This window comes from Lygodium microphyllum, chromosome 9 (genome assembly GCF_053477565.2).
Source record: "Lygodium microphyllum isolate KBCC chromosome 9, Lygodium_microphyllum_v1.1.10, whole genome shotgun sequence".
In the NCBI taxonomy this organism is placed as follows: domain Eukaryota; kingdom Viridiplantae; phylum Streptophyta; class Polypodiopsida; order Schizaeales; family Lygodiaceae; genus Lygodium; species Lygodium microphyllum.
The window spans coordinates 64928813-64945195 of NC_141143.1; positions in this window are offsets into that span (position 1 = coordinate 64928813).

Genomic DNA, 16383 nt, shown 5'->3' on the forward strand with positions numbered 1-16383 from the left:
ATAGTTTAAAATAGGCTCCCAAGAAATGGTGTCATAACTCCAATGCATTTATGTGGTATCGGGGATATACTTGGAGTGAGGATACATTAGAATGGCTAAGGATAGTAGTCTTATAATCTTGATTCTTTACGTGGATGACATGTTGATTGCTACAATATTAGTCATTGTGTGAATGCTTTTAAGAAAAGATATGCACGAGACCTTTGGCATGAATGATTTACGGAATAATGGTCACATTCTTAGTATGTGCAATATGCGAGATTGAGACAAATAGATACTCTATTTGTCTTAAAAGGAATACATTGGGAAGGCTTTGGGATGTTTCGATATGGAGAGGTGGAAGGCTATCCATGTCCCATTGCCCAATATTTGAAACTTGGCCAAGAGTATAGCCCCAAGTCAAATGAGCAAAAGGCTAAATGGCCAAGGTTTCTTGTATATTCGTAGTTGGCAGCTTGAAGTATGTCATGATTACTACATGTCTAGACATTGCCTATGTAGTGGGAATTGTTACAAGTATATAACAAATCTTGGTAAAAAGCATTGGGAGGTGGTAAAGAGTATCATGATATACTTAAATGACACTAGATTTACGTGTATATACTTAGAAAGGAAGGATGCATCTATTCTTGGATATGTATTGCTAATTTTGTAGGGAATGTAGACTTAAAGAGGGCTCCTACAGGTTTTGTCTTCAATTTCATAGGTGGTGCAGTCTCTTCGGTCTTTCAATTGTTGCAACCATGTATATGAATTTATTTACCATAGACATAGGGTATGCTAGAAGCACTTATGGATAACTTGTCTAGTGGGTGACTTAGCCATTACAAGAGAAATGCCTACATTGCACTGTGATAGTCAGAGTGCTATTCAGTTGGCATAGAAACCTATCTTTCATACAAAGATAAAGCACATTAAGGTGAAGTGACACTTCATTAGGGAGGTTCTTGAGGACAAGTGTATTGATTTTATCACGATCTATATGGGTGATAACCCTGTAGATCTTCTCACCAATAGTTTACCTTTTGAGCACTTTACATACTATAGAATATTAATGGGTATTGGATAGTATATTTGTTTTCTTCTTATAGTCACATTAAGGTGCATTAACCTTTAAGTTGGAGATTGTCGAGATAAAGGAAAATCTTTTGAGTTCCATCAAGAAATTGGTCTAAGCTTATCTATCATCCCATCATCCTTACACAACACTATTCTCAAGGTAGGAATAAAAATTTCAACTCGCATTATGGCATCAGTCCCATATGTTAATTTAAATGGTTTTTGGCCAATTTTTTTCTTGTAGACTGTTCGATATGCCCATAAGGTTGCTATCAGCTTGTTACCCTAGTCTCTTTGAAAGACTAAAACTATCTTAGTCGGGACATTAATCAAGATTTTGTTTCTAGCTTTTACTTGGCCATTTACTTGAGGATAGTAGGGAGATGATAAAATGCATATCCTAGTCACTCACTATTTCAAAGAGACAACAAAATCGAGAGATCATCTACTTCCATGAGAACTTCAATGTTGTCCTAGTGACATTCTTATGAGCAACCCTTGCCTCAACCCATTTTGTCAAGTAATCAAGTGCCACAATGATATATTTAGTCCATGAGTATTGGGATGTAGAAATTATAGGTATGACAAAATCAATCTCTCATTTCTCAAAAGATTAGAGAGGTACGGTCGGTGTAAGTTCCATCTTATCTTTTTGGGCATGTACTTTCGAAAGGTGACATTTGTCTTAATGTTTTATAATTTTTACTCCATCGGGGAAGAGAATGGGTCACAATAATCATGACTATAGGATTTTTCTATGAATTGTGTCTTTGTCAAAGCGTCCTATGACTCTTGCATGTGTTTCTGTTAGGACTTTACACATATTGTGCTCATGGACACATCTTCTTAGAAAGCTATGTTGACCTAGTTGATACAATTGCCCAACAATCAACTGATAGGGTAAGGTGGTGAAGATGAGCCTTCTCAATTGGGCAATCAAGTATTCCCTTTTCTAGAAATTCTATGATATCATTGATTAAATGTAGGGCTTCTTTTGAGATATTTTAAACAAGGGTGCATCAAGAAGTTCATCCCCAATGTCATTTTCTATGGGTTTTCCATTAGGCACTTGGGATAAGTGATTAACCATGTAGTTCTATTTTTCTTTCCTCACAACAACTAGTGAGCAATTGAATTTAAATAAAAGTAATAACCATTATGCTATATGTCCACTTGCATATGGTTTGTTTAGTGAGTAAAGCAAATCACTTGATGATCAATGAAGAAGGTGGACAACATCTCTAGTGAATAGTGTTGAAAATTTTTCATAGCAAACACCATTCCCAAAGCCTCTCTCTTAGTAGTGGAGTAGTGTCCATGAGCTATTGATGAGTGAAGCTCACCAAATAGTACAACTCGTGTTCTCTATGCTAGCATAATACTCCTTCGATTGCAAACTTGAGTGTTAATGTACACATGGAAGGTTGCATCTAGTTTGCAAATCTTAGAATTGGAGCTGTTTTTAGAGCCTTTTTTTGTGTCTCATAGGCATGCTAATATTCCTTGATCCGCTCAAAGATAAGCATCAACTTTTGTAACAACCTAGCAATTAGTGTGTAGTTCAATAAGAATCCATAGTAGTGCATTGAAATCCCTTGTAATTCTGTGCTGGGTAGGTCAACACTCATCTTGATTTTGAGTAGTCAGTGATGACATTTCTTTGGGAATTGCCCTACGATACAACTGTACTTTAGTCAGTTCAATGAGACACCATATTGCTGACAATATTCAAATACTGCTCAAAGTTTTTTTAGATATTCTTTCGAGTCTGTATATGCAAAGGTCGTCCATGAACTGTTCTAACCATTCTTGGATCATATCCTTAAATATCATGCGCATCAGCCCATTGAAAAGTGACAATATTATTAGTTAAACTGAGAGACATGACTACATATGCAAGCAATCTCCACTCAATGGTGAATGTTGTCTTGTGTGTGTTATTTAAATAAATTTCCTAATTATAGCTTTAGAATCCATCTAAGAAGCTCAAGCCTCCTTTCTCGTGATCCTTTCCAACACATGCTTTGTATACATTTCTATTACTGCATTCTTCCAGTTAATGTATACATTTTTGTTATTGGATTGATCTTCTTGTGGTTGATGTACACTCCGGTCTTTCCATTTTCCTTCAATACAATGATGATTGACAAGGCCCAATCATGTGTTCAATCTCACAAATGAATCCCGTATTTAGAAGCTTGTTTATCTCTTCTTTGACAGCATGTGCATGCTTTGGATTCATTGCATATGATCGTTGTTTCATTGCTATTGCATCTAGTACTATGGGGATTTATGGGTGACAATGCTAGAGGCATTCCCTTTAAGTTATTTCATAAAACATGTGAGAATATCCTTATATTCTTTTAAGAGGTTGATCAAGTGGTTTCCTCATCCATAGGTAGGTCGTCAAGTATGAATATGAGCCAAGGCTTTTCCTCCTCATTGGCCAAATTTACTTTCTTTGCCTTGGTGGGTCCCTATATCAACTCATTGATCCTTGATGCTTCACTCCTAGAGGAACACTATGATTTTATCTCATTTTCTAGGTTTTACGAAATGTCTGGTGATTCTTGGGGTTTTTTTGCTCCTTAGCTTGTGAAAATTTTTCCTTTCCTCCAACCTTTTGCACTCTAGGTGGAATCGAAGGTTTCCTTTGGTGCATCAAGTTCTAGGTAGCAATGGAATTTTTTGATCATTGTTGCAATTTATATCTAGTTAGGAATTGTAGTATGTGATTCATTGAACAAGGGTGCTTGACCTAATCACTTGAATTAAAATTCAAGTTCATATTGTATAACTGGTTTTGCTTGGCTAAGTCCTGCTCATTTGATGTTTAGCACCTTGAGATACTTAATCCAAGTTTAGTCACAGTCCATCTTGATAATTCCATCAATGAGCAATGTAGATGCTTATCTAGGTTAATAGTCAATGATGATTGTATGTATATCCATTAGTGTCATAGCCCATTGTTTTGAGTTCATTTCATGAGGCTTTTCCCTTAACTTCACAATTTGTGTAAGCACTTTCTATCTCCACTTCATTGACAAGTTCATTATCAAATGGTGCATTATGGTTTAGAGTACCACTCTTATCTAAAAAGGCCCGATTATAAAGAAACTTTAGGGTATGCACCTTAGTCCACTTCCACTTTAGATCATCCAATATTTATTCAAGAGGTTTCAAGTTGGCACCACAATTGATGCACGATTCTCTCTTCAGAAACTCTAGGATTTAGGATTTAGGATTTTCATCAACTCTAATTTGTTGGCACACATTTGATAGATTATGTGGGAGTTATGTCTACACTTCTTATCAGTGTTCAAAGTGGGATTGAGAGCAAGACATTGCTCGAGGCATCCATGGCCTTGTCTTGCTTTCCTTAGTTGCTCATTTGTAGTCATCCTCATCATTCAAGAAGAGAAAGTCAATGGTTGGAAGGATGTGCATCCTATCTCACTCATCATTGAGACAAGGAATGTACTTTGTGAGTGGACCATATGTGGGAAAGGTTTTAGTATCACCCTTCAACATGGCCAAGATGGCATCTAGGTTCATGCATGAAGTCTTCCATGTGTCCATCTCAATCTAAATTGTTTTTGTGCCATTGTCAAAGAACATCAGGCCATAGGCCTAGTCCTTGATTGCATGTGCATTCCTCATCCATGGTCTACCCACAATAGATATTGTAATAAACTCTCTTCATAACAATAAATTTTACTAAGAATTAGACATCCATGACACACATCCACATCAACATAATTGTCACATAGCCAATGTAAATTACTAGCACGTGCCACAAAAGCACCTACCATTAGCCATGATATGACCCTTAGATTTCATGACTAGCCCATGAATAGGTACTCCTAAACTAGCCTCAATCATTATCACTAACTCAGTTGCCTTCTCATTTGTGTTCATCACAACCATTGACTTATATCCTCCATAAATGTAACATCCTCCACCCATAGGCACGCTAACACACTCAAGGTCAATCCTAACACATTCTCATGCTACATACTTGTAGGCTACATCCTCTCTTCACCCTTAGAAACGCACACTCCTATCCATGAGGCACACCCACAATTCACACCACTCTTCCATACACCACTCATAGGTACTCATGGGTAGGATAGGGTAATCATCCAATAATACTCGTCCTCATGCAAGTGATCACCCATTCTTAGGCACTCGGAACCATGACTTATAATCACATGTATGTAATGCATTAGTAGTCTAACCACTCCTAAACACATTAATTAGTCATGGAATTGTTACATATAGGTCCTCTATAGTCAATCGATGCACACACATGCTAGGAGCATCATGAGCACTTAAGGCACTCACTCTTAAAAATGGCATGGGTAGACATTAGCACTCTTTAACATCAAAATTTTAGACACGTGTTCTTAACCTAACATTAGTTGCAATTAGCCATGCACCCATTGCTCCTAAGGCCACATCCTTCATGATTAATTAGAGTGTGCATCACTCAACAAAATATATATATTTAGAAACATCACCAACCCCTAGATCCCATCACTTTTAAGTCATTCACCTATGAAGTTAGAGTTAGATATTGTGTGTCCAACTTCTTGTAGTAAGTGACAATGCTTTTACACTTAACCAAGCCCAGAGACAACAGAATCACCCTAATATATTAGTTGCATGGCACACACAGCACCTTACATTGCACCCAACCTTCGGTGCATCCACCTAAAGTTGTGGGAACTACAAGGCCCAAGCATCTAGAATTAGATCTAGGGTGAAGCCTTGAGCCTAGCACAAGGTTGAGATTTGTGAGCATTAGTTCAAAATGTGATCAAGAGACATAATCACCCTTGCAAGCATAGTATTACATCCACTTATGCACCCTAGAGTTGCATTGAAACACAATCTCAGAAGGCCACATTGGAATAATACCATCAATTGTGGAATGAACTCTAACAAGAACTAAAGCCCTCTTGCATTTGAGTTTGCATAAGTATTATCAAATTTAAAAGAAGAATTACGTGAAAGTAAGAAGATGATTCAATTTATTTTTGTGGATTTTCAACATTTTTTAATTGCTACATGATTATAAATTGTCATGCGTAGGCCTAAGTGTAATATTAGTTGCTCATGCTTGGTAGTTAAGTGGCAAGAACTAATGTGATTTGTGCTTGGTGTAGCAAATTATTATGTGAAGTTATTAGTCTTGGAAGAGCATTTATGTCGTGCAAGGGATATGCATTTATTAGGCACTTGGGTAGCACAAAATTAATATATTTTTGATACACACTCTTAATTATGCAAGTTGTATGCACACAAGCACAATGAGATTATTTGAGGGCTAATTTATAAAAGCATGAAACTATTGTTTTATTGGTATATGTCTTGCATATATTAGGACTAATATTTTTAATTTTTATTTTGAGAAAAGAATTAGGAGTCGTGCAAGGAATAGATATGTATGGGCCTATTTTGAGATGTCTTTTGTATTTTTGAGCACTAAGATATTAAAATCCAATGAATACATATATGGGGGATATGCTCACCCATGCATGAGGGGAAAATTGTACCCAATTGATCTCTCGGACATTTTTCTCTCTCAACTTTATTCCCTTGCAATTAGTGGTTCTATTAAAATTTTTCAATTTTGTGCAAAGCTATGGTGATTTTTTGCAACATTTGTATCAGAGTGTAGTGATTGCTTGTTTGTTGCTATCAAGATCAAAGCATACATCCATCATCAAGGCCTCCTTCATCTTCACCCTCAAGCATCACTACATAGGCGATAATTTTCCTCTTTCCAATGTGAAATAGACCTTACCAAAAGCTTCCTTTCACAAGCTTTTCTTCTTCCCCCCAATCACGTTTCCTTCAATTCCACCCATAAGTGGTCTTCCATCACCAAGGTTGTTTTGTCAAGGAGAGAGAAAAAGAGGAAAATTTGAGATTATTGGTGTGTTGTTACTACCACACCATCTTCAAAACCAATATGACTTTCAACATTAGCTCCAATTCAGCAGCCATACTATTGACATTTGCAAGAACCAGTAGACGCATTATCAGAATTCACACCACTAGTAGACTAGGGATGGTCCACAACAGGATGCAAATATTAAGCTTTGAGCTAAGCTTTATTTAGTTTTTTTAAAGGGGGGGGGGGGGGGGACCATTGCTAACCCCTTTCCCATTAAGCACTCTTACATTGCCTTATTATACCCCACAAGGCACAGTTTGTACACAAAGTCTTGGGGATTACTTCTTAGCATGCAAGAAGTCTTGTTCAAGCTCCTATCTCAATGCAACAAAGAATCCATAATAGCTAGCAATGATGACCCTATTCACATGCAAAAAATGTTGTTGTGTGAGCTATCTTAAATGCTGTTCCTGCATATATTTCCCCCCCTTCACTTACGTTCAACCACAAAGAGTTATTCGCTAAGAACTTTAGCAACAAATATTTAGAAAGCTATTGTTCCCTTGTAATTTTTTTCTAAAGTGTATTTTGAAGAATTTTATTATTCCTGAATTGTCCATAAGCCTTATTCTTTTGTGGATTTGTTCATTAGTTTATTTATCCAACAAGATTATTATTTCTTAAAGATAGAGCCTTCTAACATTAAAGGAATTAATGCTAAGTCCCCTCTTCTCTAGAGATTGCTCTTCAGCAACAACAATTTGGTCCTCTGCACCACAATTTGGCCAAGGTTACTCATGTCACTTGAGAGCAAGAAGCACAACAAAGCTAGTCTATCCAAGATGAAGATGACCACATTATGCACATTCTTCATGGTATATTTGATGTGCAACAAACACTAAAGGAGAAATGCATAAGTCTTTCTAGTTTTCAAATTCAATTGTGAGAAAGACGGAAAGCTTTTCTTGTCATGATTAATCTAGTTTAACGACTATTTTGATCAAGAATCATTTTTTGAGAAGGATAAGCTTAAGTGTGCCACAAATTATCTGTTAAATAAGGCATCCCTCGAGTAGATTACACTCTGCCACCCTATCACATGGGACATGTTTCAAAAGAAATTCAAAGACTCTTTCTTACCTCCTCAATTTCATCTAAATGCTCGAAGGAACTTGACTAATATTTCGAGCAAGAGAGCAAAAGTGTAGCTACCTATATGGGACCTATACTAAGTAGTTTTGGCAATGGCTTCTATTTTTGTGTATGCTAGATGAAGTATTAGAAGTTACACTCCAAGTTCAAAGCTACGGTGAATTCTTCTAACAATAAGTGATCTCGATTGCACCCTTAGACCTGGTGCATTGCTAAAGAGTCCCATTGGGAGTCATAGTGCCTTGAACAACCCTATCAGGAGCACTGCAACTAATTGCATGCAGATGTACAACCTTAAATCCCTAGGCCATAATTGCATCTCCAATGTTGCACCTAAGCATGCCTCATTGCCTTAACCAATTGCATTAGGCCTTTGAAAACTTGCACTGCACTTAGAGCTTGCCTAGTTGGCGACCAAAGAAGCTGAGAAGACCATACTCAAGTAAAAGTAACAGTGTACCTAAAACTAAAGATGGAAGCACATTGCATAGTGTGAAAAACTTGGTTTTGCACAATACACTATTGATTGGAAAATAAAAAGCATGCTCAAGAACAAACTACATGTAGGGCACTTGAAGTCTAATAGAACATATACAATAAGACAAAAAACAAAATGTTTGCATATATACTCACTTTGCACAAAATTCCAAGAAAAGTACACACATTGTTAATCTTGCAAACAGGTTGAGAGGAAATGTGTGAAGCATGAAAATGACCTGAATGAAGGTGCTAACTAGCAACGATAGTCAAACCCTTGGATCTTGTGCGACTAGATCACCAAAAGTGACTACATCTAGAGAAATGGCCAATCCTAAAAAGGTGGTGATCTCCCCCTAATTAGCCTACAAAAGCACTTAGAAAATGGTTGGAGAATAGGAGGGAGAGTACTTGATTACCCTAAGAAAATAGTGATCTCCCCCAAATTAACCTATAAAAACACTCACAAAATGGCTAGATCATAGGAGGGAGAATACTTAGATTGTGTATATGTAAGAATTGCAATCAAATGCTTATTTGTGCACATCATAATTGAATTGGAAAGTAAGCAACCTATTTGAGCACCACCATCATATTTGCATTGGTTGTGGAAAAACAAAAGGCATGGTTGTGCATGGTGCACCTACATATACTTGCACAAGTTGGTAAAACAATAGGAACAATTTAACTAACCCCACAAACCAATCGAGTGAGACCTAAGAAGGAGGGAGAAATCAAGGGAAATTGAGAAGGAGAGATATCACATATTGACTACCCAATAAACTTAGCAATCACAACTTTCAAAGAAAATACACTTTTAAAAGCATACCTTGTCATTAGAAATATTGTAAAGCTCACACGCAACATAGACCACAACATTAACAAGTGTCATAGTCAATGAGAGCAAATCATGCAATTATCCTTTTAGCATCTAATGCCAACACATTGATCATATGACATATGTCTAGAGTGAGAGGTGTTTTCCTCTAGAGTTGCTACTTTCTTTCTAGATTCATTAGCATTATCGAGGCCGTAGTCACGAAATAGAAGTTGAAAAGTTATGGACCCTATAGGGTCTTGAAAGGTATTGGAGACTTAGCATATAGACTAGAACTGCCTTCTTCCACTAGGATTCATAATGCGTTTCATGTAAGCCAACTCAAACCATTTATGGTGCTCATGTGGAAATGGTTGATTAGATGCCTCCTATTCATGAAGAAGGTCTTATTCAGTACCATGCCTAAGGAGATCATAAGATAGCATGAGAAGAAGCTTCGTTCTTGATCTATCATTAAGTATTTAATCAAATGGAGAGGTTTGCTACTCGATGAAGCTTCTTGGAGGCCTCATTCTATTTTGGATGAGCTTCCATACTTACGAGATGCATTAGTAGCTAAAGCATAATTACATATAACCTAGTTATGGTGTAGACAAGGCCTAAACATCACTCTATTTTAGAACAGTTTGTACTCTACTTGATTTTCAAAAATATGCCACCTACATATGGTCAAATTACTCTTTGATAGCTACATTTTGACATGTGGCACACATTATTTGGATTATTCCATTGGGAGTTATGATAGTTTTTATTCAGAGGGCACGTTCTTCCAACAAGCTCCTAGAATCTGCTTTACATGATTGAGATGGCAGCCAAGTTGACAAGCGAGGTCTTCCATGCATTCATTTCTATTCTAATTGCCTCCATGAGATTTTTTAAGAACATTAGGTCATTCTCCTAGGCCTCAATTATACATGTATTCCCCATCAATTCCATATAGAGTTATGGCAGTTTTTGTTCAACAGGGCTTGTTCTTCCAACGAGCTCCTAGAATTTCCTTTTACATGATTGAGATGGCATCCAAGTTGATGATTGAAGTCTTCCATGTGTCCATTTCTATACAGATTGCCTCCATGTTATTTTTGAAGAACATTAGACTATTGCCCTAGTCCTCAATTATAAATGTGTTCCTTATTCATTCTATCAAGCGTTATGGCAATTTTTGTTCAACAGGGCCTATTCTTCCAACAAGCTCCTAGAATTTTCTTTTACATGATTGAGATGGCATCCAAGTTGATGAGTGAGGTCTTCCATGTATCCATTTCTATTTTGATTGCCTCCGTGAGATTTTTGAAGAACATTAGGTCATTGCTCTAGTCCTCAATTATACATGTGTTCCTCATCCATGGTCTACAATAGGATATCATAATCAACTTCCTTCATAACAATAGTACTAAGTGAAAATTGGATATTTGCAATTTGAATAAGCCAATCCTTTAAGACTCCAAATGGTTTAACCTTTGTTCCATCGGCCAATGTCATATTAAAGCAAGTAGTTTTAATAAGTGGGCTGCCCCATGCTTGCTATATTGTTTGGCTAATCAATGTCTATCATGAATTCAAAAGTAGATAGCCCAGGTTTTGACCCAAATGAATTCACAAAAATGGAGATTTAGCATTTAGTAGCACAATATAACCAACAAACAAGGATAATGCATGTAGGGAGGTCAGCATAGGAGATAATGGAAGAGCAACAAGGCTAGTGAAATAGTAGGTCACTATGTATACACAAGTGCAATGAATAAATAAGTTGAGGAGAGAGGCTAAACTAAATTAGGTCCATCAAACCTTGGTATTTGTAGGAAGAATGAGATTAGGAAAAATGCTAATAAGGAGAGAACCCTAGAAGCATATCTCAACCTAGCTAAGCTCTTGACCAAATGGCTATTGGAGAATTTAACCATTGAGAAACATAGCACTGCATTAGTAGCCTCGTGATTTGGAATAACATCGAATAGTAGAAATCACCCAAAATTTTCCATAATCACAAAACAAGTAGAAAAGTACAAGACATGTGATGATCTCTATAGATTCATGGAGTTGTTTGAAGAAGTTTGTGAGGCCAATAACCATCGCTAATTCTTCATTAGTAAGAGCATCGTGACCACTAACAAACGAGCACAAGCCTTTGGGTTGTGTTTGGAGGAAAAATGGGAGATTTTGATTCATTATTGATGCCCAATACAATCATTTTGATGTGTTCAAGGATCTCTCTATCAAGAGATTTTTAGAAGCAAGGTATATATATAATTTGATAGTGAATGTAAGTCAGAAGGACAAGAAAGGAGTCCACAATTATATCATGCATATCTAGAGTTTCCACAAGAGGATTTTGATAGTTGAGTAGCCTATGCAAAAGGCCATCTCCACTATGTTTATCAAATGGGATTAGGGATTAGGAGCTTTACAAAGCATTAGCTAGCAATTCAAGTAAAAAAGGGATGTGATAGCCAAAGTTTTCAAAATACAGATCAATGACTTGTTGAAAGAGAGGTATATTAAGGCTATTCATCCCAAAGGGCATCATCACTATACATTAGGAGAGGTCTACCATTTGTAAAGAGGAGCCAATTCCTAAAACCAATGTATGAAATATAGGAAAAATGGAAGGGAGTGGAACTCACCCAAGGAATGGTTGGCCTTAAATAAGAGCTTGGGAATACCCAAACTCCCTGAACCCATTATCACCATCCACACAATGACACATCTATTTGCTTTATGAGGAACAATTGGAATGGGAAACTTATGTAAACCCTTATGTCACCTATAATGAGGAAGGGTATCCAATCCTTATGGGATTTAGATCAATTTTAGTGATGACCTTGGAAAGAGAAAGAGATCAAGGTATGAAGGGAGCTTAGGAACCTCTCACCTATTGGACTTGTAGCCATTCAATGCACATTTCATCAAGATCACTAAAAAAGGAGTAAGCTAACAAAGATGCAACTAATTTAAGGTGTCTAGAGTGTGGTGTCATATATTTACATGTCAAATTCCCTAGACAAAAAACTCCACTAGCTCAACAATCATGTCTTTAGTGCCACTTAGACTCTTCAACTTGGAAGCACCAAATAACGATGTAACTTTGATACCTTAAATGTAATAACTAGAGCCTAAGTGAAGCATGGTAAAATCTCAATGCCAACACCTAGCAAACTAGGCATATCATTGATAGGGAAAATAATTGAAAGAAGAGAAATAAGAGAGCTAAATTAAACCTCACCTTAAAGATAGAAGACACCACAATGTTGAGTAAAGGAAAAAAAGTCATTGATGTAGAATCAGTAATATGTGTACCAAAGATGAGGGAAAAGAGAAGCACAAAGGTTAGGGAGTATTTGACCCAAAGCAATTGTTGGAAATAGCAACAACAATCAAAAGCTGGGTGAGAGAAGTGTAGGCACATCTCTAGATATAGAGAAACAATAGTGGAAAACAGACTCCATGATCTCATGAGTATGAACCTACCTCCATCCTCCATATACATTGGTAAGAGGAAAATCAAATGCCTAGAGTGCTTGATTGAGAGGCAAGTGGCAATGTGTCTCATTAGCACGAGTTGGGCATTGATGAATGGAGATAGAGTGTTAGAAGGTGTAAGTAGGAAGAGCTAGATGCCACTTTGCTCACCACACCATGCTATCCTAAACATGGATCTCTATATCACTCAAACAACTGCTAAAACAAAACCCTGGATTTTGGGAATCACTAAAGGAATGGATAGAAAGACCAGTGCAATCAAGTAAAAATAATGCAAGGATATGAAAGTAAAACACATATATCTAACCTAACCCTTAACCATGTGTTAAGAAGAACTCTATAGGTCAATGCCTTCTACGAAGGAATGGAAATGCATATAGTCCTCCCAATTGTAGCATTGGGCAACACAACAAGGAAAGAAATAGTCGATATTGGGGTAGGAGTTAGCATCTTTAACCATGCAATTTTGTAGGCTTAGGATAGTCCACTTATTGAATTTAGCTCTTTAGCACCATGCAAACCTTGTTAGTGTAGCTCCTCTAGGTATTGCTCAAACATGGTAATGTCATCCTTAATTCTCTTAGCCACAACATTGGAGTTTTTAACCTCAAAAAGCTCTCCTTCTTTTGTTGGAAAGATGCCCTCAACTCATGTAACCTACTCAACTTCTATGTGCAAATTGTCTTCAGAGCCCCCTCAACAATGCCCTACAAATCAAAAATGTAATCTAGTTTGACAGGTCATGAATTGAAAATGTTATCCTCTTTAGGGCACATGTTGCTTACACTCTGCATTCAGTCGGTCTTTCTATTCGACCCATGCAAGCAATCCTGACATACACCATTTTCCCTCCTCCAATTGTCCAACTTCTTTTCTAGCTCTTCAGGCTTGCTTTTGCACATGTCTAGCACGGTTACCTTGAAATTTGCCCATGCAATCTATTGTAGCACTACACCTCTCAAATGCATAGCACATGGCAAACTTTGCCATGATCTCCTCAAACCTTGTGGAAGAGCAGTTTACATTCCTCAAAAAATTCAAACTATAGATGGTTCAGGTATATCTTGGCATTCTTTTGATGTTGCAGCTTGAACACTCTGAGCCATTGTTTGTCAGGGAGATCAACATCGGTCAACTCCCAAGCGACCTTCCCCTCAAGGCTTAGGCCATACTTTTTGTGTAGTTCCTATGCTGTAAAGTAGATTTTGCTAAGTATTCGGTACTCATCCCTTTTGTTTTTCCTTGCAATGCACAACTATCTGATTACTTGCTACATGGCACCTGAAATTCATCCTATAACTACCTATATGTGATCATGCAAATGACAATGCGACTACTTGCACCTCATCCTCATTGTCGACCTGTTTTGCCTACTACTGGAGACAAAGTGTTTTCTATGGTCTCAACAAAGAGATTGTCTATCCTCTTAGGCATCTAGGTAGTGGTTGTGAGACTCACCCTTGGTGCGCATTTGCGTATTGGAAGCTTCATTAGCAGCTGGGAAAAATGGAACCCTGAAAGTCTAAAGCTTCACACATTTAGTTGACACAAAAGATGCTAGTTATCACATGGACATTTGACAGTCTAATCACATGGGTAGCTGTGTCTTCATGCAAGTTTTGAAGTCCTATTATCGCATGAACATTCGACAATCTAATCACATGGGTAGTTGTGTCTTTGTATGAGCTTCACTTCTTTTGATTTTTTACATGCCATTTTAATTCCAACTTTGTGTTACATAGGTTTCTTAAAAAGAGATACGAGACTCCCTCCAAGTTTTGGAAAAAGAACCAAAGGACAAAACTAAAAATGGGTACAATATCTGCAAAGTAAAATCAAATATTATGTGTGATAGAGGTTTGCAATGTCTTGAAAAGACTAAAAAATTTCTATCCAACCAAATATGCGAGAGGTATACACTCTCATTAGGAGACCTTGAGTTTGCTTACACCCCTTACAACAACACTATGCCATAGTTGAGAAAATGTCCTCCCCTGAATTTGTTTTTAGTGATCTTGTAGTGGTGCCATGATCCCTTTCTTTGCTTCTTTGCCGATAGCTCTTTGCAACATCACATTGATGCTTGGACCAACATCCATGGGGTGCACTAGCTTAGAGTCACTGTAGCTTAAGAAGCACCATAACTAGGATTTTCCATCACCACAAAGAGAGAGAGAGAGAGAGAGAGAGAGAGAGAGAGAGAGAGAGAGAGAGAGAGAGAGAGAGAGAGAGAGAGAGAGAGAGAGTCCTGACCTTGACCCCTCCCTCCTAGCCCTGCCACATCTATAATCAGTTGCAATGGCCATTAATAGGGGGCCGTGGTACTTTAGTCATTAAGTTTAAATCCTTCCATTTCTTTTAAAAAAAGCTTCTAGCCAATGGGATCTAGCATAGTGGTTGGTGCATGGGTTGAGTTTCACCAAAGTCACAATCATCAAGCAACTAAAAGTTGGTTTATTCTACACACGATTCACCAAAGGCATGTGGTTTTGTGCCACAAAAATATTCTTTTGGCTTAGAACTTTCATTGTCTATCATTCATTGATGATGAACTTCAAAGATATTGCATGTACCACCTTCAATACCTCACCATCTCTCATAGAAACTACCCTTTGATGACTCTCTCAAAAATTTCCCTCTCCATTTTTAAATCTTTGTTTTCAAGGACTCTAAACCACATCAACATTGCAAGCATGGATCAGTGCTTGTAACTCAATTGCAAACACGGCTGGCCATAAATATCTATACCATCTCCATATTGATTAGAAAGATGAGTATAAACTCACTCACAAGAGAAACGAGGTGTGTTTATTAACATACCAAGTGCATTGGAGGCAATGCAATTGGAGGGTAAAAAGAATATCAATCTATACTAATGGTAGGTTGTATCTTGTGGATCCCACAATGGGAAACACACCTCCATTCTCGTCGTGTTCCTCATTTTGCTAAGGTTTGTTGGAGACACTAGCCAAGGTCTTCAAGCTTATACGCAAAATCTAGCAAGCCATTCAAACATTTTGAAGTTGTGAAATCAGTGGTTACTCCAAAAGAGAGCTACATTGATGAAAGAATTCAAGGAGAGCCAAGAGAAAATAAGGAGGCTCAAAACCTAGCTACATACAACCAAGCAGAAGGAAACAACACTAGGATGGTATGAGAGATAGAGAAGTCTAAAGAATATGAAGACTCTCAAACTTAGAAACGGAGGTTGTAGGAGAAGAATAATAGCAATACGGTAATAATTCGTCACTTGCCCTAAAATTCTTGTATTATTTATTCTATTATATGTTGGGAGCATCAAGTTCAAAGTAAGTGGTCATTCTATGAATGTATTATGAATCATTGTTATGATCAATAGAGCCATTCTCCATCTAGACAAAGTAACTAGGAACATGGAGAAAGCATCAGAAGTCTCCAACAATATCATTCCTTTCAAATCTATGATGAGCATGATGATGACTGAGAAGAGGTTTAA